Source organism: Pleurodeles waltl, chromosome 7, assembly GCF_031143425.1.
Source record: "Pleurodeles waltl isolate 20211129_DDA chromosome 7, aPleWal1.hap1.20221129, whole genome shotgun sequence".
In the NCBI taxonomy this organism is placed as follows: domain Eukaryota; kingdom Metazoa; phylum Chordata; class Amphibia; order Caudata; family Salamandridae; genus Pleurodeles; species Pleurodeles waltl.
Genome location: NC_090446.1, coordinates 214,118,982 through 214,144,291, shown reverse-complemented (window position 1 = coordinate 214,144,291; position 25,310 = coordinate 214,118,982). Strand labels below are relative to the sequence as shown.

At 47.0% G+C, this 25,310-nt stretch overlaps 1 long non-coding RNA gene across 5 annotated transcripts in view; it reads left to right on the top strand.

The window, feature by feature from the left end:
• LOC138303975 (uncharacterized) overlaps positions 1 to 23,960 on the top strand; it is a 140,975-nt gene extending 117,015 nt beyond the window's left edge. For all 5 annotated transcript variants that reach the window (XR_011205477.1, XR_011205475.1, XR_011205476.1 and 2 more), the window contains 2 exons: positions 17,850 to 17,987; positions 18,501 to 23,960. This is a non-coding gene — a long non-coding RNA (uncharacterized lncRNA). The remainder of the gene's footprint in view (positions 1 to 17,849; positions 17,988 to 18,500) is intronic.
• The last annotated feature ends 1,350 nt before the right edge of the window (positions 23,961 to 25,310 follow it).

The window sequence follows — 25,310 nt, the reverse complement described above, 5'->3', positions numbered from 1 at the left end:
ATAGGTAGTATCCTCAAAGATAGGATCATTTTGAGATGATGTAATTTTTTGTGATGAATCATTAGGAGTGTGCAATGTTAAAAGGGGTCCCACAGCTCATTTTTCCACCAATGCATTGCCTATAGACTATTGTATTTGACATAGAGCGAAAACAGCTGTACAGATATACATTAAATTTGGCAGGATTATACATTATGGTGCAGAGATTATACTTTTTGGTTATCACAGTTAAGTTTATGGGGGTCATTCCAACCCTGGCGGTCGGTGTTAAAGCGGCGGCGGATAAAAAAAATGGAATTCTGACCCTGGCGGGAACCGCCACCAGAGACCGCCACTTTAACACTCCGACCGCCACGGCGGGACAAACAAACTGCGCGGCGGTCACCGCCAACAGACAGGCGGGAGACAATGTACCGCCCACCCTATCACAACCCACCAATCCGCCACCTTTTCCGGGGCGGGAGCCCCGCCGATAAAAACACGGCGGAAACAGACAGTACGAATGGAAAACGCTCACCTCTACACACTCCATGAGGAATCTGGACAGCATGGAACCCGAATTACACATCCTACCAGCTATTGTCTACCTGCTCCTCTACCAGGAGCACGAAAGCCGCCGCAGGAGACAACGGTGAGTACTGCACCTACGACACAGGGGAGGGGGGAGGAGAAAAGATTACGGGCACACACATACGCGACACACCCACCCTCACCCACAACTACATACACATCAATGCAGAGCAACAACTCAGAGTGACAACCCCCAAACCCCCCGGAAGAATGCAAAGACAAAATAAAATGATCATGAAAATTGAAGTATATTGTACGGCTAAGTAAAAAAATATATCAAACAACTATAACTATATATACATATATAAATTGTCTTGTCCAAATAGGGTATCAGCCATTGTACGTGGGTCAATGGGCCGAAACACATGGGCAAAGCCCACACAGGAGACCCGAATCCATTGGAGAGAACACTGCAGGGTCATCAGATATCAAAACTACAGGCACCTCAGGGGGAGGGGAAGGGGGGGCACCTCAGCCAGATGAGTCCACAACGCCAGATCCACGAGGGGCCTCCATGGCCACTGTTCCATCCTGGGGAGTGCAAAGCCACAGTCTCACAAGTCTCTACAGTGGGTGGTTTGCCCACTGTTCAATCCTGGGGAGTGCAAAGCCACAGTCTCACAAGTCTCTACAGTGGGTGGTTTGCCCACTGTTCAATCCTGGGGAGTGCAAAGCCACAGTCTCACAAGTCTCTACAGTGGGTGGTTTGCCCACTGTTCAATCCTGGGGAGTGCAAAGCCACAGTCTCACAAGTCTCTACAGTGGGTGGATTGCCCACTGTACCATCCTGGGGAGTGCAAAGCCACAGTCTATCAAGTGGATTACAGACTCCACTGGTTCTGGAGGAGGCATGGTGCCAGAGTGCTTCGTGCAGTCCTGCCCGACACAGATCCGGCCCTGCCCCTTCTGCCAATGGGCCAGCGGTGCTTGAGACGGCGGTGCCCTGTTCAGCGGTGCTTGACTTGAAGGGCCCAGCGGAGTGGTGCTTGAGACGGCGGTGCCCAGCGGAGCGGTGCTTGACTTGAAGGGCCCAGCGGAGCGGTGCTTGAGACGGCGGTGCCCAGCGGAGCGGTGCTTGAGATGAAGGGCCCAGCGGAGCGGTGCTTGAGATGAAGGGAACAGCGGAGCGGTGCTTGAGATGGAGGGCCCAGCGGAGCGGTGCTTGAGATGGAGGGCCCAGCGGAGCGGTGCTTGAGATGAAGGGCCCAGCGGAGCGGTGCTTGAGATGGAGGGCCCAGCGGAGCGGTGCTTGAGATGAAGGGCCCAGCGGAGCGGTGCTTGAGATGGAGGGCCCAGCGGAGCGGTGCTTGAGATGAAGGGCCCAGCGGAGCGGTGCTTGAGATGGAGGGCCCAGCGGAGCGGTGCTTGAGATGAAGGGCCCAGTTGAGCGGTGCTTGAGACGGCGGTGCCCAGCGGAGCGGTGCTTGAGACGGCGGTGCCCAGCGGAGCGGTGCTTGAGACGGCGGTGCCCAGCGGAGCGGTGCTTGAGATGAAGGGCCCAGCGGAGCGGTGCTTGAGATGAAGGGCCCAGCGGAGCGGTGCTTGAGATGAAGGGCCCAGCGGAGCGGTGCTAGAGATGAAGGGCCCAGCGGACCGGTGTTTGAGACGGCGGTGCCCAGCGGAGCGGTGCTTGAGATGAAGGGCCCAGCGGAGCGGTGCTTGACTTGAAGGGCCCTGGTCAGCGGTGCTTGACTTGAAGGGCCCTGTTCAGCGGTTCTTGAGACGGCGGTGCCCTGTTCAGCGGTGCTTGACTTGAAGGGCCCTGTTCAGCAGTTCATGAGACGGCGGTGCCCTGTTCAACGGGGCTTGACTTGAAGGGCCCTGTTCAGCGGTTCTTGAGACGGCAGTGCCCTGTTCAGCGGTGCTTGACTTGAAGGGCCCTGTTCAGCGGTGCTTGACTTGAAGGGCCCTGTTCAGCGGTTCTTGAGACGGCGGTGCCCTGTTCAGCGGTGCTTGACTTGAAGGGCTCTGTTCAGCGGTTCATGAGACGGCGGTGCCCTGTTCAGCGGTGCTTGACTTGAAGGGCCCTGTTCAGCGGTTCTTGAGACGGCAGTGCCCTGTTCAGCTGTGCTTGACTTGAAGGGCCCTGTTCAGCGGTGCTTGACTTGAAGGGCCCTGTTCAGCGGTTCTTGAGACGGCGGTGCCCTGTTCAGCGGTGCTTGACTTGAAGGGCCCTGTTCAGCGTTCTTGAGACGGCGGTGCCCTGTTCAGCGGTGCTTGACTTGAAGGGCCCTGTTCAGCGGTTCTTGAGACGGCGGTGCCCTGTTCAGCGGTGGTTGACTTGAAGGGCCCTGTTCAGCGGTGCTTGACTTGAAGGGCCCTGTTCAGCGGTGCTTGGCATGTGTCTCCAGGGCACCAGATCCGAGCCATGAGATGGAGTTCACTCGCCACCCGACATGTGGCTGGAGTTCACTCGCCACCCGACATGTGGCTGCCGGGCCCATCGTGCACATCTGTCTTCTCGCTTGCGGGGCCCTCCTGCGCTGGCGTCCCAGGCCCGTGGGTGTCCTCCTTCACACCTGGAATGGGGCTGGTGGGGCCCTCCTGGGCAGCTCGCCTGCTGCCGGACTTGTCGGGCGTGCTGCCCTTGCCACCCTTCCCTGCTCCTCTGTGTCCCTTTCCTCCCTTTGTCGGTGTGCCAGGTGGCACCCCACTTTCTGACGGTGCCAGGGTAGTGCCTTTGGAGCCTGCTGTCTCTGGCCTCTCGCGCCGGGCCTTGCCTTTCTTTGATTTTTTACCAGGGGGTGGGTTGGCTGTCCCTTTACTGCTAGCCGAAGTAGCTGCCCTTGAAGGTGGTGGACTCCAAAATCCCTGGACTATTGTCCTTGTAGGTCCAGGGGATGTGGTGGCTGAGGTGCTGATTCGACTCTTATGAGATGGAGGGGGTGGGTCAGGTGATGGAAAGAGGTTAATTTTGGACAGGAAAAACTTTTTAGGAGCAGTGGGAAGGGTAGGTGCAGTGGGTATGGGAGTGGAGGAAGAGGATGTGGTTTTAGGTGAGTCAGGTCTGGTGTCTTTGGGTGCAGGAGCTTGTGCTGGAGGCTGTCGTGAGGTGGATGGGTGTTGGGTGGGTGGCTGCCTGCGTTTGTGTGGTGTGGAAGAGGGGGTGACAGACACACTGGGAGAGGACACAGGGGACGTGTAAATGGCAGTGGGGGTGGTGACTGCACGTGTGCGGAGTGTCCTGGTGGGTGTGCTGGTGATGGACGTAGTGGCTGATGATGTTGTGCATGCAAGTGTGAGTGGAGACGTCACAGGGAGGGAGGAGGGAGACGAGGAGGAGGGGGACACAGAGGAGGCAGTGGCTGTTGGCATGTCTGCATGTGGATGTTGCTTGGGTGAATGCTTGTGTGATGTGTGGTGCTTATGTCTGGATGAGCTTGCCTTGGGTGTTGAGGTGTGTGCAGGCTGGGCTGTAGGTGTGTCTGGGATTGGCAGAGGAACAGGGGAGTGGGACTGGGTTGAGGAAGTTGGAGGAGGGAGGCAGGAGACAGGGACAATGGCTGCCGTCCGTGCTGAGGCCAGAGCGTTGAACGATCGCTGATGGGCAGCATGACCCGAATGAATGCCCTCCAGGTATGCATTACTCCGGTGCACCTCCCTTTCTACACCCTGGATGGCATTCAAAAGGGTAGACTGCCCAACAATGAGCGTCCTGAGGAGGTCAATGACCTCCTCACTGAGGGCAGCAGGGGTAACTGGGGCAGGGCCTGAGGTGCCTGGGGCGAAGGAGATGCCCACCTTCCTGGGTGAGTGGGCACGGGGCGAACGCTGAGGGGCTGCTGGGAGGGCGGAGCTGGTGCGCTGGGTGGCGGCTGTACCTGTTGTTGCGGTGGGCACGGATGTTGCCGCCACCTCAAGGGAGCTCCCTTCCGAGGACGTATCTGTGTCGCTGGTGTCACCACGTGTCCCCGCTGTGGAGCTCCCCTCGCCCTCCGTCTCACTGGCGAACTCCGAGTCGGTTGCATGGCCCTCCAGGGCCATGTGAGATGCAGCTCCCTCGTGCTCCGATGCCACTTCTCCTCTGCCTGATGATGCTAATGCACACATGAACAGGAAGACCAACAAAAAAGGGGGGGGGGGAATAAAGACATTTTGAGTGCATGCATTGGCGACACCGTTGGCGGAGAGGACAGACACAGAAGCCCCCTGCACTACGCCGTGCACTTGGGGTACACTACTCAATCCGTGGGTCATGGCCTACAAGCCTATGGACGACAAATCCACACATAGGTGACACAGGGCCATGATTAGCTGTACTAGGCAACCTACAGAGGTGGGGGGCGGGGGCACGAGGAGATGGAGGAATGTTCCTGTGTACAGACCGCTGGTGGACCTGTCGACAATGGAAGAAAGACATGTCATACTGACATACAGGCTTGACCGAGCCACTATACAGGAACTGTGTGCCCAGCTGGAGCCACACCTGATGTCACCCATCCGCCAACCCACAGGGATCCCCCCTCTAGTGCAGGTTCTGTCAGTACTCCATTTTTTGGCAAGTGGCTCATTTCAAACAACAGTGGCCATTTCATTAGGGATGTCTCAGCCTATGTTTTCAAAGGTGTTGTCCAGAGTGTTGTCTGCCCTGCTCAAACACATGCGGAGCTACATCGTTTTCCCTACAGTGAAGGGTGATTTCTATGCCCTTGGACATATTCCCAACATCATTGGTGCCATTGATGGGACACATGTGGCTTTGGTCCCCCCCAGCAGGAGTGAACAGGTGTACAGGAACAGAAAAAGTTATCATTCCATGAATGTCCAGGTGGTCTGTTTGGCTGACCAGTACATCTCCCATGTAAATGCCAAGTTCCCTGGGTCAGTGCATGACGCGTACATCATGCGGAATAGCAGCATCCCTTATGTGATGGAACAACTACAGAGACACCGTGTGTGGCTAATTGGTGACTCAGGTTACCCCAACCTGTCGTGGTTACTGACCCCAGTGAGGAATCCCAGGACAAGGGCAGAGGAACGGTACAATGAGGCACATGGGCGTACTAGGAGGGTGATCGAGCGGACCTTCGGCCTCCTGAAGGCCAGGTTTAGGTGCCTGCATATGACAGGTGGATCCCTAATGTACTCACCAAAGAAGGTGTGTCATATCATCGTGGCCTGCTGTATGCTTCACAACCTGGCTTTGCGACGCCAGGTGCCTTTCCTGCAGGGGGATGCTCCAGATGGTGGTGTTGTGGCAGCTGTGGAGCCTGCGGAGAGTGAAGAGGAGGAAGACGAAGAGGACGACACAGACAACAGGAACACAGTAATACAGCAGTATTTTCAATAACACACAGGTAAGAATCAACACCGGCATTTTACATTTACTTACAGTCTCCTGCCTCTCTACTGTCTGTCCTTTTCACCCAGTGTATGCTAACAGAGTTGTGACTTTCCCTTCCAATTTCAGAGATGTGGGCCCCACTGCGTGACCTCTGCTTTGTTTGCACATGGACTACAGCTGTGTGACAGTGGTATGTTGTCATCACAATGTAACTGGTCATTTTGGCACATTTATGTCTAATACATATTTTCAAAAATGCAGGCAGACTCCAGATTATTTGTGTGCAATAAGTGTGTTTATTAATGTGCTCAATTTTGGGACATGGTTGAAAATCGGTGATGGGTGATGGTGGAGGAATGTCCATGGCAGAGTCCAGATTCTCAGTCTCACAGGTGCATTGTCCATATGCCTGTGGAAGGTGGAGCAGGGGCAGTTTAAGGTTGGACAGGGTGACAATGTGGGACTGTGGGATGACATCAGGGGGTATCCTTTCCTGGCGGGGGTCTTGGCATCCTACTCTGTCTTCTTCCTAGATCTCAGGCCCCGCTTGCGGGGTGGTTCTTCTTCTGCAGGGGGTGGGGTTCTGGTGGCCGGTTGTTCTTGTGTCGGGGCCTCCTGTCCACTAGCGCTGGCGGAGGTGGTAGCCTGTTCCTGGTCGATGCTAGTGACAGGGGCCCTTTGTGGTGCCACATGGTCCTGCAATGTGGTGACAATCTGGTTGAGAGCCACAACAATGGTGCCCATTGCGGAACTAATGTTTCTCAGTTCTTCCCTGAACCCCATAAACTGTTCCTCCTGTAGTACCTGGATCTCCTGGAACCTGGCCAGGACCGTGGCCATCGTCTCCTGGGAGTGGTGGTATGCTCCCATGATGGAGGAGAGGACCTCGTGGAGAGTGGGTTCCCTAGGCCTGTCCCCCCCCCCTGTCACACAGCAGCCCTCCCAGTTCCCCTGTTTCCCTGGGCCTCTGTCCCCTGGACCGTGTGCCCACTACCACTGCCCCCAGGTCCCTGTTGATGTTGGGGTGGTGGGTTAACCTGGGTTCCCTGTAGTGGTGGACACACCGCTGACTGACGTGTCCTGGAGACAGAGGCATGGGCCCGCTGGGTGGGTGGGTGCTGTGCTGGTGTTCCCAGAGGGGGGTAGGTCTGCTGTGGCCTGTGGCTGTGTGAGGGGAACCGACTGTCCCGAGGTCCCCGATGGGCCGGGCTGGTCATCTGGGTCCAAGGAGACAGAGCTGCTGTCATCACTGGGGGCCTCTTCTGGGGGTGGGATGGACATTTCTGGACCCCCCTGGGCGGTCTGGTGGCGTTCGGGTCCTGCAGGGGTATAAGAGTATGTCTATTGCTTCTGTGTGTGCCATAGCGTGCAATGGGTGGGTGCCCGTGTACCTCAGTGCTGGCATTCCCTTGTGGGGGCTGTTGTGACGGCGGTTTGTGGGGGAGATGGGTATGTGCAGTGGGCATGCTTAGGTGATGGGTGTCGATGGTTTGTGGTGGGTGCAGGGTTTGGTGTTGGGATGGGTGGGTTGTGATGGTGAGACATTAGCAAGGAGGATGTGTGATGGGCTGGGGGGGTGGGGGTATGAATTGGCATGCTGGAGGGTGGGGGGGATGAAGTATTTGATATTAGACTTACCAGAGTCCATTCCTCCAGATACTCCTGCGAGGCCCTCAGGATGCAGGATGTTCAAGACCTGTTCCTCCCATGTTGTAAATTCTGGGGGTTGAGGTGGGGGTCCGGCGCCAGTCTTCTGCACCGCAATGTTGTGCCTGGATACCATGGAACGCACCTTCCCCCGTAGGTCGTTCCACCGCTTCCTGATGTCGTCCCGATTTTGTGGATGCTGTCCCACAGCGTTGACCCTGTCCACTATTCTTTGCCATAGCTCCATCTTCCTGGCAATGGTGGTGTGCTGCACCTGTGTCCCGAAGAGCTGGGGCTCTACCCGAACTATTTCCTCCACCATGACCCTGAGTTCTGCGTCTGAAAACCTGGGGTGTCTTGGGGGTGCCATGGAGTGGTGTGGATGAGGTGTGGGGTGGTGTTTGCGGTGATGAGTGTGGTGAGTGTGGTGTTTTGTGCGTGGATGTTGTGTGGGTGATGGTGTAGTGTGCCTCTGTGTGATGGTGTTCTCTATTCTGTGCTGTCTCTCTCTGGGCTTCGTCTCTGATTTGTGGTCGTAGGGGTTTGTGGGTGATGTGGGTGTGTGTTTTATAGTTAATTGGGTGTGTGGGAGTATTGTGTGTATGTGTGTCAGGTGTGTGTATTTCAAATTGTCCAATGTGGCTGTGTTTTGGAGCTGTGTGTGTATTTTGAGCGCTGCGGTGTTTACCGCCAATGGAATACCGCGGTTGAAAGACCGCCGCGTCGATTCGTGGGTCGTAATGGCATGGGCGTATTTCTGTTGGCGTGACGGTGGAGGTTTGGTCTTCGCCAGTTTATCGCTGGCCGTTGGTGTGGCGGACTTTTGTGGATGTCGGTTTTTGGCGGTTTGCCTCTTGAGGGTCAGAATGACCGTGGCGGTTTACTGCGACCGCGGCGGTGTTGTGGCGGTCTTCTGACCGGCGGTAAGCGCCTTTTACCGCCGAGGTCAGAATGACCACCTTAATTTCTAAGACATTTAAACTTAGCCACATCTGTCACTGTGATACTTTTGCAGAATTTCAATATGTTTTGTGAAACTACCACAATACATTGCTGTAAATGTATTTAAAAATATATATACCAAAATAAATTTCGCTTCCTATTACTACTTTAATAAAGTGGTGATAGGTGGGGGCCTACTACTTGCCTTTATCTAAGACCCTAATACTGAACACAGCCAATGTGTGGTGAAAACAATATGGCTACCTTTCAGTCTCCAAAAACAGCCATTACCCAATTATATACTGGCTTGCCATCACCAGGTACCACAGAATAATGCAAAGTTATCACAATATACTGTGGCCCAAAATCTAACTAAGGCCTTACTGTATTATTGGATTGTGGTAGATTGTGGTAGCCATGCGCCACTCATGGTGTTGCATGGGCAAGGCAATACTTAAGTAGGATTTACAATGGGATGGAAGGCGACCATGTGTGGCCCTGCATTGATTGGTAAATCTGGAGAAACATAAGGCAGCGCAATTATCCATTTTGCATTACTCTGCACACTATAATTTACATTGCTGCTGAATTTCACATACATCCATATGCCACACCACTTTTGCTACTCCACTCTACGCTATTCAACTCTATGCCACTCTACTCTACACTTCTCCACTGTACGAGTCTCCATTCTGCACTACTCCACTGTACTCTATTGCACTGTACACAATGCCACTGTATGCCCCTCCAGACTATGCCACTCCACTGTTTACCACTCCACCTGACGCTACTTCACTTTGCAATAGTCCACTCTATGCCTTTCTACTGTATGAACCTCCGCTCTACTCTATTCCACTCTATACCACTCCCGTCTACAACACTCTGCTGTATGCTGTTCCACTATATGCCACTCCACTGTACATTACTCCAATGTACACCACTCCTTACCCCGCTTTTTCTGAGAGTTTTCTTCTGCTTTCAGCTTAGTTTTCACGGCATTCGCCCTGCTTTTCCTTGTTTTTCTGAGTACTTTCTCCTGCTTTTTGCCTCCTTATTTTCGCTGTTCATTCCTTTTTTCCCCAAACCCACCTGCTGTCTATTTTCCCAACTCCCGCCTAGCCCTCCCTACTGTCTCCTAGCACCCATCCCTCCTCCCATGCTGCTGCATCTCTCTCCTGTTGCTGTCTCATTCTCACTACCTTCTCCTACTCGCCCCCTGTTTTTTGTAGTGCTTTCTCCTGCTTTCTGCCTTGTTTTCACTGCTTTCTCCCTCTTTTCCTTCCATTTTTCTGAGTGCTTTCTCCTTCCTTCTGCCACATTGTCACTGCTTTCTTCCTCATTTCCCTCTGTTTTTCTGAGTGCTTTCTCCTTTTTTTGCCTCATTTTCATAGCTTTCTTCCTCCTTTCCCCCTGTTTTTCTGAGTGCTTTCTCCTACTTTCTGCCTCATTTTAAATGCTTTCTCCCTCCTTTCCCTCCATTTTTTTGAGTAATTTCTCCTGCTTTCTGTCTCGTTTTAACTGCTTTCTTCTTCCTTTCCCCCATTTTTCCCTAGTACTTTCTCCTGCTTTTTGCCTCTTTTCTTTCTCTATTCATTCACCTTTTTCACCATCCCGCTCCCGTCTGCCACCCATTTTCCCACCTCCTGCCTAGCACCACCCACCACCTCCCAATGCCCCTCCCAGGACCTACTTAATTGAGGCGATAGCGCAGAGGGCATGATGCTGGCGCGCCAACGGCAAGCCCCTTTGCCCCTGTCCATGCCTGGACCACGCCCACTGCCAGGAGCCTTGGCTCTTCCACCCCTGAAAGACACACTGTCTTTGACCTCCGAGCACTGGATGCTCCAACAACCATTGTTGCCGCTCATCCCTGCGTACCACCAGAGGGCCGACCTCTTACCAACACTGCCGCCTCTCCTTCAGCACCAAAGCAACCAACACACCCGACACATCGACCAAGACCACCACGACAAAAAACTCCAGTGCATCCAACACAATGCAAGTTTACTAGTTAAAAAAGTGCACTAAAGTCTGGGACACGATCGCCTCCCTCACCCCGGATGACATCTTCCTTACAGAAACCTGGTTCAACCCCGCCTCTGCACCAGACATTGCCCTCACCATGACCCGCCACAGTAATGGAACACCTGAACTTCCTACTCCACACAGACCGCAAAAGCACCATCGGAGGCACCTTTGCCTTCAGACCCCCAGGACCACACCCCAGCTTCTGCAGCGCCATCCTGGAACTCATTGTCCTTCAAGCAATCGACCCTGAAGTTGAAGGGACCGCAACTTCCACCTTGACGACAACGACTCCACTGACCTCGTGGAAAGCTTGAGCAACATCGCCCTCAGGTAGCTTATCACCTACCCTACCCACATTGCAGGACACACCCTTGAACTCATCTTCACCTCCAACGACAGAGCCAAATACATCCACACCACTCATCTGGTCCAACCATCACTGCGTACACTTCACCATCTCTGGACCCACATACCCCAGCACTGTGCCCACCAAATCCACGCTAAAAAACTGGAAAGAGGTATCACAAGACACTCTCCGTTCTCATCTCCCGGACTCCACACACGACTCCCTGAACAAGCAGCAAAGAGCTTCTCCCAGTGGATCACATAATGTCCCTATGCCATCACCCCACCAACAGCCAAGGTTAAAGAATAAAGCAAAAGAACAAGCTGGTTCACTGAGAAACTGCGCTCCTCCAAATGCAATTGGCTACAACTTGAAAGGAAGTGGCGCATCAGCAAAAAAACAGATGAGCACATCACCTTCAGGACAACCCTCAACCAGTACCACCGCCTCTTGAAAGAAACCAAGAAGAACACCCTGGCAGACCACATCAAAGACAGCACAAACCACAGCAAAGAACTCTTTGCCGTTGTGAAGGAGTTCACTCATCCCGCAGCCACCGGAACATCACTCCCTCCCAGGAACTGTGCAACAACCTAAGGACTTCTTCCAAAACAAAATCTAGGCTATTTACAAAAACGTCATATGCCAATTGTCTGATGCTGACAGCATCAACCAGCACACATGCACAAACACAAACCCTGAAAACCTTCTCACCCACTGGGAACTACTCACCACACAAGACACGATCTCCATCATAAACTCTGTGAACCCAGGAGCACCCACTGACCCATGCCCCCACCATGTCTTCAACCTCAAAAGCAAGACAATCATGACAAGCTCAGGTGACCTCATCACTGCGGCCTCCTTCCCGGAGGTCTAGAAAGATGATGAAGTGATGCTCCTCCGATAAAAATCATCCGCCGACCCAGCCGAATTGAAGAACTACTGCCCCCCATCTCTTTGCTCCCGTATCCAAAAACGTTCTCGAGAATGTGATCAACCAGCAACTCAGCCCTCCTGGACCATGGAGAAACAGCAGCCCTATTCCTCCTGGACCTCTCTGCCGCATTTGGCACCGCCTCCCACCACATCCCGATCAACAGACTCCACCACATCGGGATTCAAGGAAACGGCCCGAAATGGATCGTCTTGTACCTCACCGGCAGAACTCAAAGGACCAGTTTCCCATCATTCACCTCAGAGCCCAAGAAGATCATCTGTGGAGACCCCCAAGGATCGTCCCTCAGCCCAACCGTCTTCAACACCTACATCAACATCATCTCCTATGCCGATGACACACAAATTATCCTATCACTGTCCAAAGACCCCTCCACCACAAAAGCTAACTTTCATAGATGTCTGATGGCCGTAGCAGACTGAATGAAGGACAACTGTCTCAAACTCAACACAGGAAAAACAGAAGTCCTCATCTTTTGGAACAACACCTCACCATGGATTGAAACATGGTGGCCCACAGAGCTCAGCACCCCCCACACCAACAAACCACACCCGCACCCTCAGCATCATCTTGGATAGCAAGCTATCTACGAAGAAACAAGTTGACCCAATCTCATGAGCCTGCTTCCACACCATTCACATGCTCTGCAAGATCTTCAGATTACTCCCAACAGACACCAGAAGGACCGTAATGCAGGCCCTTATCACCAGCAGACTGGACTACAGAAACACGCTCTATGTAGGAATCACAGCACGCCTCCTGAAGAGACTCCAAACAATATAGAAGTCAGCAGCAAGACTTAAACTCAGTCTTACCAAAAAGACCTACATCACATCTCATCTAAAAAAACTTAACCGCCTCCCAATTCAGAAGAGATGCCAGTTTAAGATGCAGACACATGCCTACAGGGCCCTGCACAATGAAGGACCAACATACATCAACAAACGCCTGACCTTCCACCAACCGACCAGACACCTTTGAACAGCTTCCCTCTCCCTCACAGACACCCCACAGATCCATCAAGCCAACAGCGGAGGATGCTCCTTCTCGCACTTGGCATCCAAGGCTAGGTATAACCTCCCCCTGCACTGTCACTCCAGTGATTCACAAGAGAACAAAAGACTGGGAGGTTCGAAAGCTCATTCCTCCACTCAGCAGCATACAGCTCCAGCGCCTCAAGAACCTCTTGGGTGATTTGCCACACTCTATAAATGTTTGATTGATTAATTGAGTGTATGGCACTCCACTCTACGAGACTTTCTTCTGCGATATTCGATTGGACCCACTCCAGTGTATGGCACTCCACTGTACGCTATTACACTCTACCCCAGGCCAGTGTACTCCACTCCAGTCCACACCACTTCATTATACACTGCTCAACTGTACGCTACTCCATTCTAAGCCACTCCACGGTACAACACTCTGTTCTACACCACTACACTCTACGCTATTATATTGTAAACAACTCCTCTCTATGCCAGTCCACTCTACGTTACACCATTTCACTTAACTCTACTCCACTGTACGAGACGTTACCTCACTTCTCGCTATTATACAACAATCCACTCTACGCACCTCCATCTTTCACAAACTACTGTACTCTATGCATCTTCACTCCTCAACACTGTACTACATGGTATGCTACTCTCTGACACTTTATTCCTGTTGATACCCTTCACTCAACTGTACAAGACTGTACTATACTATATTCCACTGTACAACACCCTACCCCACTCTGCTGTACTCTATAATACTCTAGTCCACTATACAACACGGTATGCAACTCTTTGTGTGCCACTGCACCGCACTTTACTCCACTCTATTCTGACACAGTACTCTACTCTACTCCACTGTACGTGACTCCATTCTATGCCGTTGTACTCTGTAATACCATATGCAAATCCACTGTACCACACTCTACTACACTGTACTGTACACTACTCTACAAAAATCAATTAGACTGTGTGCCGCTCTACTCTACTGTAGTCTACATCATTTTCCAGTAATGTACAACACCCCACTACCCTCTATTTTACAACATGGTACACCAATATATGACACTTTACTCAACTGTATGCAGCGCCGCTTCATTCTACTGCACTCCATGCCACTGTAGTCTACGACATGCCACTCCACTCTGACATTTCACTCTACTCTACACTGTCCCACTTCAGTGTACTTCTCTCTGTTATACTCTACTTTACTATATTTTATCCCGCTCTGTGCCATTGTTATACTCCGCTTTATGCCGCTCCACTGCCCGACACTCTAGTCCACTGTATGCAACTCCACTCTACAACAATATACTACACTCTGTTACACTATGATACTCTACTCCAGTGGTTCCCAACCTGTGGTCCGGGGACCCCTGGGGGTCTGCAAAGCCTCCTCAGGGGGTCTGCCACTGCTTAGAAAATTAAAATAATATTAACAGGTTAGGTCCCCAGCTTTCAGTAATGATTCAGTGGGGGTTCCTGAGTTCTAATTAGGATAAAGTGGGGGTACACAGAAGTCAAAAGGTTGGGAACCACTGCTCTACTCCACTCTGTACCCATCCACTTTATGCTATTGTACTACACTGTATGACCCTCAATGACATGCCACTCAGCTTCTCTCTATGATGTGCAACTCCACTATGTGACTTACAACACTCTCCTCCACTGTACTCTATGACAGTCCACTTGACGATATTCCGCTCTGTGACTCTCTAATTCACCATACTCTACTCTAAAAACACTACTCCACTCTATGATAGCCTATGACACCCTACTCTATAGTTCAATACGTCTTTCCACTGTGAAACCCGCTGCTCCGTTTTACAATACTTGACTCCATTATATGAGGCACCATGCCACTACACTACATAACACTTTACTACATTGTACGGTACGCTACTACACTCTTCTCTACTCCATTCGGTTCCAAAATACAATACTCCAGTCTTTCACAATAGACTTTACAACACTCTCCTCCACTGTACCGTATAACACTCCACATAACAACTCTCCATTTGCAACACTGGACTCTACGCTTCAAAACATTTTTATTAAAAATGAAAAACAAAATTTAATTCAATTTATAAAAATAATGGTTAAAGCTAAGTTATAGCTAGGAAAACTATACTAATAATTTTTAAACTACATAAACTTTAAAAATTCTAAAGGTATGGTTATAACTTTCATTTACAATTTATCCACCACTTGCAAATTATTATAAGTAACTGACCTCATTACACATTCTTTTCAGCTTGCTAATCAGACAACATTAGCTATAACTCACCACTCTACATGCACTTCGTTGTGACACACTGTGTTGTTACATCATTCAAGTGTTGTTATGAATGCTATGATTTCACATGCTAAAAGTGATGTAGTAGGCAAGTGTATAAACGGTGCATAGAAAATGCCTGAGTTATTGTTAATGTAGTGTGGCGAGTGAGGTGACAAGACTGTGTTTGGAGGTGTATTCCTTATAGGTATTTGAAGGTGGTGCGTAAATTATCATTTGAGACAGATGAGTGGCATACTTCCCTGTTCTCCACTCCTCTGTATCCTATCCTACTGTGCTCCACTGCACTCTACTCCACTCTATGCCACTCCCCTGTATACCACTCCACGTTATGCTATTGCACTGTATGCCACTCACCTTCATGCCACTCCACTGTGTGCTAATCCACTCTACACCTCTCCATTGTACCCTACTCCTCTGTTTAGCAATGTTTTTCTATGCCACCCCACTTCACTGTACGCCACTGCAGGCATCTCCACTCCACTTTACAACACTGTACTCTATGGCTTTACACTATATATAACTCCACTCTCCTTCACTCCACCCTAAGCTATTCTACTCTATGCCATTTCATTATGCACCATTCACTGTATGACACTCCACTGTTCGCTATTGCACTGTACACCACCTCATTCTGCGCCACTCCACTGTGCGCTACTCCCTTCTACGCCACTCCACTGTAATCAACTACATTCCATGCAACTCCACTGTACTCTGCTTAACAACACTGTACTCCACTCTCCCTTGCATTGTATACTCACAAAAGATGTTAAATGCAATGTCATACCTATTATTGTAAATACTATTATCTTAAATGGTATAAGTGATGTAATATAAAATGGTATGAGCAGTGCGGAGATAAACCGCGAGTTATAGTTAATGTAGTGTGGCTATCAAGTTGAATACAATGTGTATGGAGATGTGCAAGTTATAATAATTTGAAGTTGCGTAAAATAGAAATTAAAGGTATTTTATAAGTTTTAAATTTTAAAATTGTATGTAGTTTACGTTTGGTTCGTAGTTAAAAAGCAAAGTTATTTCAATTTGAAGGTGGTCCGTAATGTAGAAATTGAACCTACAACCTTCGAATTTGTAATGTTTGTGTATTTTAAGTTTTATTTGTATAGAAAGAATAAGTTAATATAAGTAAAGTTTTCCTAATTATAACATCAGTTTATTCTTTGTTTTTTCTTTGAATATAAATATATATATATATATATATATATATATATATATATATATATATATATATATATATATATATATATATATATATATATATATATATATATATATATACACAGCTCCAATGCTGTGCGGTCCAGTGCATGGATAGGCACACATTTTGATCGATGAACCCCTCATAATCTTATGGATCTCTTTGTGTGTAATTTACACATCATAATTTTAAATCCCAGAAATGCCAACTAAGCTTTTCATCCGCCCTACTGGTAAATATCATTCATTATTTAATTTTAATCACCAAATACAAATCCAGTGTGTGGTGTTTTTTTATATAAATGAAAAATGGGTGAATGTACAATGTAGAGGTAAATTGTCTACCAATGCAATGTTAATATCTGTATTTAAAAAGTAAAATTATTTAATATCGAAAACAACCTAATTTACTTAAAAATATGTTAAGATCAACATGCGTTAAAGGGTGGGCTCTCATTACTAAAGCCCAGAGAGATGTATTTTGTTACCTGGAATCTCATGAATTTTAATAGTGGATAAGGATTTTGAAGTGCTTTTGCAGCTTCTTGGTAACTGTGAGGATAGTAGAGTAGGACAATTAAGATGACAACCCACTGGTAAAGGATACAGGCCTTCTTGAGCCACTTGAAAAAGTTATGTTCAGTGCCATAGTTCTTATGAAATTGTTATGACAAATGCAGTAGTCCTGGCTTATTTATTCTGTAAACCCCTTACCCCGAGTCTCATTTTAGGGTTTCTGGATGTAGTAGTTCATGATCAATTTCTGGGTAGAAGTGATAACCGTGGACTCTGCAGTTCGGAGTAGAAGTTGTGCTCTGACTTCCTTGACATATTTCCCACATCTCAATAGAATTCTTACACCGGCTTGGGTGAAGCATAGCGATGAGTCCTCCAAGCAAATGCGAACCGTCTGAGTCAAATAGATTGGTTTCAACAAGGACCTCCTGATGACATCGAGTGGGGGATAGCACCACAAAAGGTGCAACCAGGATTGGTGCATAAAATTGCATAGCCTACATGGTCTTTCCTTCCGCGGTTGGGCCCATGCCGGGCTGAAATCGTCCACTGGTAAACCTAGCAGGTGCACGCTCATTTTATCACAGCACAGATTCTGATTAGCCCACGTATTCATCATGTGTATCATCGTTTTACCATTGAAAGAAGGCCAATATGAAGGTTCTAAATTTGGCGGCCATACTGGAACAATATTCCATGTGCAATATCATTGCAAGATGGCCAGCAGCTTCTTTGTTTATTTGCATTTGTAATTGCAAGTATATGCCTACCATGTTATGACAGCACGCTGTTTTTTTACATTTTATTCTTCTTATTTATCTTAAAGATGTTGTTCGGTTTTTGTGTGTGTTTTTTGTGATTGTGCAAGTGGATAAATGCAAGAATGAGTGCGTGGATGAATGGTTGCTTGAGTGCAGGTATATTTAGCTGATTGCATGTATAATGAATTACTGCATGCCCAAAACCATTAGCGATTTCATATATTAGTCAGATCTATGTGCATTGCCAATGCCTGTTTTCTTTAGTAGAACTAGAACTTCTATTTGTTGTAGTTACTTTCGGGTGGATACTGGATTTCCCACAGCACCCTGCGAGGCCATCTGGTTTGACGGAAGGAGAAATAGGATGAATGACTCATGCAGGCCGACACGCAGTACCTTCGCCTGTTGCGGCAGTGGGCCACTCACGGGGTACTGTCCATTCTTCAAATTTTGACCTTACCTGGCGAACGTATTCCTGTTTCCCAAAGCACAACCTCTGACTTACACTCCTCCTCCCTCGTTCCTTCCTTTCTCTCTGACTTTCCTTCTGTCTCCTAGAGCCCTCCTCCCGCCTTGCATGCTTGGTGGTGCTCATGATAGAAATAAGAGTTGACCATCCCCTGCCTGAGGGCGGAGCTGTACAGCCTTAACATTCAGTATCTCATTGATACAGCTTCTTCATTTTGATTGCTGGACTGCCACCTTGCAGACTTGTTGCTTTCTGTTTCTGACTTTGAATTCTTGTAACAATTCCCTTTCTCCTCAGTAAGAGTTTTAACCGCAGAGCTATCTCTTTGGTCATCTAATTGGCTGCTTGGCCTCGGGGATCTGCTATTCAGATGCCACTCTATTTTCTAATTAAGCCTTGAACCCATTCTATTTTTCATTTGCTCGATTAGCACATGTTGATGCTTATTTTTTTATTTGTTTTTTTTCTTAAAGATTGCACAGCTACTCCTAGGAGTGTCCCGGAGCTACCAAAAAACAGCACACCTAGCCATGACCCATGCAAGGCGAAGCAAGCAGCCAACATTTAACAGCTTATGAAATTGCATTTATGCTTCCAAGATGGACCCACAGCTCATTCCAAGTGGGCACAGCCAAAAATCAAAAGGAGCTGCACCATTCCTGGCTCACCTGAAATTTGGAATCTAAACCAAAAGAGCCTGAGATAAACGTAATGTTCTGGTTGGATGATAATGAATTAATCTCTCAGAAAGATACCTAGGACTGTACCCATAAAGTGCCCAAAACAAAGGCCTTAAAATTATCTTTTTCTTGATCGGCGAGATGATGGGTGATGTCCACATGGTGAGGGATTTTACAATACACACATGCTTCTGCATTCTGAACCCCTTGTAGCTGGTTAAACAGGCTACCTGGAAGACAAAAGAACAAGACATTAGCACAGTCCAATCTAGAAGTCACTAATGCATGAACCACAATCTGCCAGGAGGACTTCGGAAGAAGATAGAGATTTTTTTCATGGCATGAAGGAAGGTGAAACATGAGCCTACAGCAGAGGATACCTGAGGCTGGAAAGTAACATTGTTGTGGAATTTAACACCAACTTTCTTGGCATCCAGAGAAGATGATGTTCAAGGAAGCAGGGTTTACAGACAGCAGTTCTCTCACCAACTCCGTTGAAAAGACCTGAACAATAATTTCAGTCTTACTTTGGTGTTTACTGGTGTGTGTCCAATCCAAAATCGATATCAGGCACATTTTGATGGATTCTTGTACAGTAACCAATTTATTCTCAATTAGAGAACCAGTTGCACATTATCAGGACAGGTGACCTCCTTGAATCCAAAAGATTCAACCAGTGGGGCTGAAAGTGTCAGATAGATGTTAAAAAGAGTGGGACTCAACAAGGACCCCAACGGCACCCCAATGTTAAGTGACTTGGGGCCAGATGTAGCAAAGGTTTTTACCCATTCTGTGTCTATGGGAAAAAGTGTTCGTACATATGGCCCTTGGTGTCCGAGAAAGGAGGGCCATTCAGACTTCTCACTCTGTTTTCCAGAAAAGATTTAATTCAGTCTAAAGCCAGTCAACAATCCCAATATCGGGAAGGAATCGTAAGAAAATGGGATGGGAGACGGTATCAAATGAAGCTGAAAAGTCTAATAGTATAAGGACGGTGTTTCGGCCACGATCCTGTGACATTTTGTCTCAGTCCTGTGACACAGAAAAATGGCAGACTGGCTAAGATTAAGTAGCCTATGCTCCTCAAGGAAGACCGAAAGCATATTAATTGTGAAAGGCAGAGGAAAGATGAGTCTAAATTTGAAAGGAAGCCCTTATTCTATTTTCTTGTATTTACAAAAAGTTTATTATTATACTGCATTTATTCCCACAATAATGATCATGCGACTACAAGCTTTAAATGGCAGGAAAAACAATCCTTAATTTCTCATACTTACAAACCGTTGCAGTAAAGTTGTTAGAAATCGCTCTGGTTCAGTTTAGATTTCTTGCTCATATTGTGCCAACCCTTATTATCTTTGGGCTGCAGTTTCTCCAGGAATCTAGTTTTCAACTACCCTTGCATCTTACATGCTACTCTTCAATGATCAACTGAGATTGATGGTGGGGAGTGAACAGTGGAGAGTGGTGTCCTCACCCCCCTCTAGATGATCAAATTTGCCTCAGCCTAAATACTTTAGCTGCCATGAGTTGCATAGCTGCTTGTCCAGAGCTGCACAATTTTGCATTTCAGTAGCTCGCTTTTATAATTGTAAGAAAATCAACGCGATGGGCCTAGCAACAGGTGTTGCCAAACCAATTGGAAGCATTTTTATTTGTCATATTTCGGCTGTTAAAACTTCAGGAAAAAAAAGACGAAAAAATTGTAATGGAAACACCAATCACTCACAAGATTTATTTTTCACTAAACACATCGCCCTAGTTCTAGACTTTCTAAACACCATCTTTTGCTCTATTGGGAAGTACCTAATATGTGACCATTTTTGTGCAGAGTCCAGGATGCTTGAGAACATACATAGATCGAACCACATGCATTGCTTACAAGTTAATCAACAATGAAAACACAACCCTGGTCCTTTGTGGTGCCTGATGTTTAAGCTTGCATTATGAACATTTTAATTGCTAGGTCCACAAATTATGCTTACGAATCATAATTTTACTGAAGCTTGAAATCTGACAAGGGTAGTTGATACGTGAATTTAGCACTGTACCTGTTCCCTGGTTCTCATTCAAATGTCATTTTCTGGCTGTAGCTCAGACACAGCTTTTGTACAAGGTGATGGCTTTCACAGGAGGTAGCAATGGTGCTGGCTCCAAGAAGGAGAACCCAAAACAAAAACACAATGAAGTGTGAGCTTTCAGCACCTCAACTTCATCTGCCTTCTTGAAGCAGTAATCGGGGACCTAAAAAATAGAACACCATGCCTAGAAACTTCCTCTCCTCTAACATAAACGAATAGCTCACCTACCCTTGACCCCTACCATCTACTAAATGCCAATGCGCAGGATGACCTAATCAGCAGCACTTTGCTATCAAGGACCTGATTACAGTTTAAGGGTAGCCATTTTTTCATTCTTCCTCACTCCAGTGTTTGGGTCTGTCAGCCACTAAAATGGGATCAATATACTTCCACTCTCAGTGGAAGCTGTATCCGCCCTCCATCTTGCACCATACCAAACCATGAGCCGAAAAAACAAATGCTACTAGTCCCAGCAGTCTGAATCTCAGTACACTTGGAGTCTTACTATTACGCATATGCTGCACATGTACCGCACACGCACATATTCGAAACGCATACAGAATGTCAGCACAAGGGTCTAAGGAGTGACACTAAAGCAAAAGTTTACACAAGTGAGGAGAGCAGACCACACACTTCATTAACACAGAGACAAAGGTCTGCTCAAGACTAAAAATTTACAAAACACAGAACACTGCCACCACCATATAATTTGCTCAACCCAGGGCATGGTATTGTCCTGTTTGTTTTCAAGGCATATTTGTTGTGCCCTTCCAGGTTACAGAAGAGGTTCTGGACCTTGTGTTTCCAAGGACAGCCATAAGCCTTTGCACACACATAAGATAATTGTTGTTGCAGGGCCAACAAACAGTGGGGTAGCAGTTTCACAGGCAGTCTGGCAATCATGGAAGTGGTGCATGCCCATATACCACGCAAGCAACATTCCTGGCCCATCTCCTCTCTTACACTTTCTCCTTTTTTTCCCTTTCCTGACTTTCTTTCTCTTGCTCTGGGTCAATGTCTGATGATGAACAATATGTACCGGTCCTCAATAATGAGTCCTGGTTCCTAATCTCAGGATATTTGTTAGGCAAAATCTTTGTTAATAATCCTTTGACATGCACTCACTGAAAACGACAGGCCCTTTGCTATCCACCACCATCTCATCATACTGGCATCTGTGTGCTCCAAGGACCTGGTGAAATGATGCTGAAAAGGTCCTGAGAAGCTAACGGGCAGGCATTGATCCCCAGCTTCTAAATGTCCTCTCTCTCCCACATCAACAAAATTAATAGAACACCTTAAGATGGTGTGGAAGGGTGATATGGGAGCATGTTTTAGATTTTTTAATGTTTTGTAGCAAATGTGTGCTTTGCACGGCCTCGTGGCATTCAATGCCATTGGCATGCAAGTAAACAGTAAGTCTAGGAAAAAAGCACTCAGCATGACTCATGGGGCCAGATTAAGCAATTAACCACACAATAAACCTGGGTAACCACTTAACACCTTGATGAGCGACACCTTATTTTATTTTTATTATGGTTTACATTTTGCATTCAGCTCTAATTTAAGAGCTTGTACCTATCACACCATTTTGCTTGACGCGTCTAATTACGATTCCGTCCCGATACCTCCTTCTGTTACAGTTTCATTAACTGCGTTGTCGAATGAGAGCAATCTACCACTCTCAGAAGAGCCATCATCCTGGAATAATTAATATACTCACCCTCACACATTGCAGTACTTCCTTTATATCACAAACCACAGACCCTGAAGCACTTTCATAGGTTATGGGCAGGTAGGTTATTGCAAAAGACTAAATGAGCGGGATTCCAGGTCAGTGTTGCTCACCCATTTCCCATGACAAATTACTTCAATTCAATAGGATAGCTGGTACTATCTGATGCAATAATTACATATCAATAATTGCTGATTATGGAAAATAATTATTATCCTTGAGGCTGAGGTACACTAGTTTTCTTTCAATTGAGTTTCAGGAAATAGATTTCTTTCTGAAATTCACCAGCAAGCAGGACCGTTTCTAACATCGAGATATCTATATTACCTGCCCAGCAGGTAAAAGACACAAAAAGTGATAAGAGAAGTGCTTGCAGTAAGTCTAACCACTGGGCAATCGCTCAGAGTAGCAATCCAAGCCATCCTTCATTTGGCCACCATGCCACCTCAGTTTGGACCTAGCCATATGCAAATCCGTCTTGAGCATGCTCCAGTAGTAACAGTCCTGCTCGACTGCCAGACCAGGTCCTCCCTGTACCGGAACAGATGCAACCCAAAACCGTTTTCTCCCTGAATGGGGCTCATCTGTCGAGTGTAGCTTAGTTCCGGTGGACCAGTGAGCACAGGACCCTCCCGAGGCACCCTTGCCACTTAGGCAGTACAGCAGACACACAAATGGTGCTGATAATGAAAAAGCATTGCAATATGTCTGATACATTTTCAATGGGTGAATCCACTTTCAACCTAAGACCTTTGCGTCTAGGGCAAAGGAACAATTGTCAGCGAATTTGAAGGAGACTTGGTGCAGATTTCTACCGGGCCCTCTTCTTGGAAGCTTTCTTAAATGATTAATAAATGGGCCTATTCCCAAACCTCATTTTGTAGTACATTTAGTAGTACTGATATAGTACTACTAATCCCCTGCAAAATGCTATTCACAAACCTATTGGTATAAATCTCCTTCTCCTTCTCTATTATAGTTTCTATTGAGAGATTCTCACACATGTAAGTTTACACCTTACTAGTAAATGTGTGAGGGACTGGGGTAGTGGCTAGAAAAAGGGGCATACTTACTTAGGAAAGGGTTTAGGGACGCATGTGAACCACCCACAAGAGTATGCCCAATTTACTCACAAACTGCACATCTAAAATTAGTGTGGCCAAAACGGGGCCCAAAACAGTAGTAAATTGCTCCAACTTGTAGCTGGAGAAAGTCCAGCACCATGCGTTGGCATTCACTGATATAGCAACAACCTCTCATATAAAATAATGGAGGTAGGGATTTAAAATAAAAACCTCCTACGAATTTTAAATGAAATTATTTAAAATAGTTAAATATAAATAAATATAGTTGAATGTTAAAACATGTCTAATTAATTTAGATATTATATATATATATATATATGTAAATATTAAAGTATTTAATCCTAATGAGATATTTAGCAACTTTTTATGTATAATTAATGTAACACTACTTTTTATTAAATATAATTAAATTACTTTTAATCAATTCTGTGCATTACTTTAAATAATTATTAATGATTGATAAAACATATTAACTTTAGGTGGATTGTTTTTCAAATTTCAGAAAAATAATTTTAATGTAATATATTTAAATTAATTAAAGTTTCAAATCCAAATTAATAGAGCTGTGCATTTTCATATTTTGTTCTACATCTAAAATTAATATATGAAATGTAATGTACTAATATTTCTAGTTCAACAAACTTGTTTACTTTACCTTACACTTTACCATAGGGAGACTCCACCATCGAGGTGAAGATATCATCATGGTAAAGTATAGGAGGATTTCAAAAATGTTATTAAGCTTTATAATAAATTCAAGCAATACAAATCAAACAGAACACTGCACTCCAGGCTTGCACCACTTAGCAACCAGTTTGCCATAAAACATTATTAGGAGGCACTGCTTTCTCAGTACAAGTTGCCAAGCTCTTGAACTCACTACCAGTCAACATTAGAAGCACCCAGGAACATATGCACTTCGGAAGGCAGTTGTAAACATGACTATTTCTTAGATATCTGTATCACTCACATCGGGCAACAGAGCCAAGAAAACAGTTACAACCTCACGTGCAAGCCTCAGCTTACAACCCACGAATTGGAAACATCTCAACTGGCAAACTGCTTTTGATATGCAGGTAAGCTAATAACGGCTGACCTATGGTACACAATGGCATTATACAGTTATGTACTTGCATTTAAAACAGTTATTGCCCATGGTAACACTAAAACCAAAATAGGCAACAGTCAGAAACAGATTAAAACTTTTACCTCTTAAATTCACATCAGATATATCTGCTTTGAAGGTTGTCTTTCACCTGCACTGTACAGCCAATAAACCAAACATCCCTAAACGACCAGGCATGGAATAGATCTGTCACACATTGCTGGACAATTTGGAGGACTATAATATAGTCCACCACTGCAGATCCCAAATATATATATACAATCTGACCACTTCTTTGCATGTCACAAAGACACTGCGGGCCCAATTATGAATCTGGCTGTCAAAAGACCACCTGACTCACGGTGGCGGTTGGCCTGCCACATTATGAGGTTGGTGGGCAGACCCGACAACCTACCGCCGTCCATGCTGTGGTCTCTGATCCCAATGGGATGACAGAGGTGCAGGTAGTATTTAGCTAGGGAGGCGCTGAACTCAACGCCGCTCTGATGATTACAGCCTTGTTCTTTGCCAGCCTTTTGATGGCGGTATGAATGTCATGAAAAGGCTGTTTGAGAACAAGTGCAGGGTGCCACAAGG